The sequence below is a fragment of the Triticum urartu genome, chromosome 2A, assembly GCF_056163025.1.
Source record: "Triticum urartu cultivar PI428250 chromosome 2A, HENAU_Tu73, whole genome shotgun sequence".
Lineage (NCBI taxonomy): Eukaryota > Viridiplantae > Streptophyta > Magnoliopsida > Poales > Poaceae > Triticum > Triticum urartu.
This window is the reverse complement of record NC_141874.1, coordinates 705,940,245-705,941,540: the sequence shown is the minus strand read 5'-3', so window position 1 is coordinate 705,941,540 and position 1,296 is coordinate 705,940,245.

Genomic DNA, 1,296 nt, shown 5'->3' with positions numbered 1-1,296 from the left:
GCCTGGCACTGTTGGCCCAGCCCACCAGGGGAAAGGTTGTCTTCAACCTTGTGCCCACTGGCAGCCAGCGCACGCAGCCGACCGCGCCACCTCCTGCTTCGCCGTGTCGCGCTCCCCGTCAACCCAATCCCGCGCCTGGAGACGCCTCGAAGCTCCTCTCTCCTCTCCCTCACTCACTGCTCTCTCTCCCCTCCTCTGTTCCTCTCCCCGCAGCACACCCGAGCGCGCTCGTCGTCACCGCCCGCTGTCACCGCGGCCACCGTCCACCACTCGCCTCGCTGACGCGTCCGGAAGAACCGCAACACCGCCCACATCCCCTCCACCGACTCACGCCTCGCAGGAGGCCCTGCTTAATCATCATCGCGGTCATCTTCAACATCGGGCACCCGAGCCCCTCGCCGTCGATTCGCGCTGGCAAGGACGTCCCCGAGCCCACTGACCTACTCCGCCGCCTCCCTGTGAGCTCCTGCTCCCAACCCCTCTCTCCCCACCGTCGAATCCCTCCTCTAGCCCCCCTGGCCACCGCAGCCGAAGCTCGCCGCCGCCGTGCCTTGTCGCCGTCGTGGCTTGAGCCATTATTGCTCAAAGCCAAGCACACCACTGTGCTCAATGCAGCTCCAGGAGCCCGCCCATCCTCTCAGCGAGCTTGCTAGCCAAGCATAGCCCGCGCCCGCGCATAGCCATGCTCCGGCCACCGCCTCGCTCGCCGCCGTTGCTGTTTTCGACCACCTCATCCCCTCCCGCTTGCGTAGATGGATGCGGCCGCGCGCTCGCAACGCGTAGATGCCCACCGCCGCGCGAATGGTCGCCGGAATAGAGTTTCCGACAAGCCTCCGCCGTCCTGTAAGGTCGCCGGCGACTTGATCCGGTGATGCTGATGTGGCATTGGTTAGATTAGGGCCTAATCACTGCTTAGTTAACCTCTTAGTCACTGACAGTGGGCCCGACCCTGTTAATTGTTAGATTAGGTTTATTCTAAAACATGTTACCTAACTGAGCCAATGACATGTGGGGCCCACGGGTCAGGTTTGACCTGGTCAGCCCCGTTGACCCGCTTACGTCATGCTGACGTAGAGCTGACGCAATAATTGATTTCTGGAATTATTTTAACTCAGGAAATTCCAGAATATTGCCTAAACTTCAAAAAATCATAATAATTCAACCGTAGCTCAGAATGAAATAAATTATATATGAAAAATCATCAGAAAAATGCAAGGAATCCATTTATGCTAGTTTCATGCATGAAAAACCAACTTATACTTGCTGTATAAGTGAAAACGTAATAATGGCATGTTA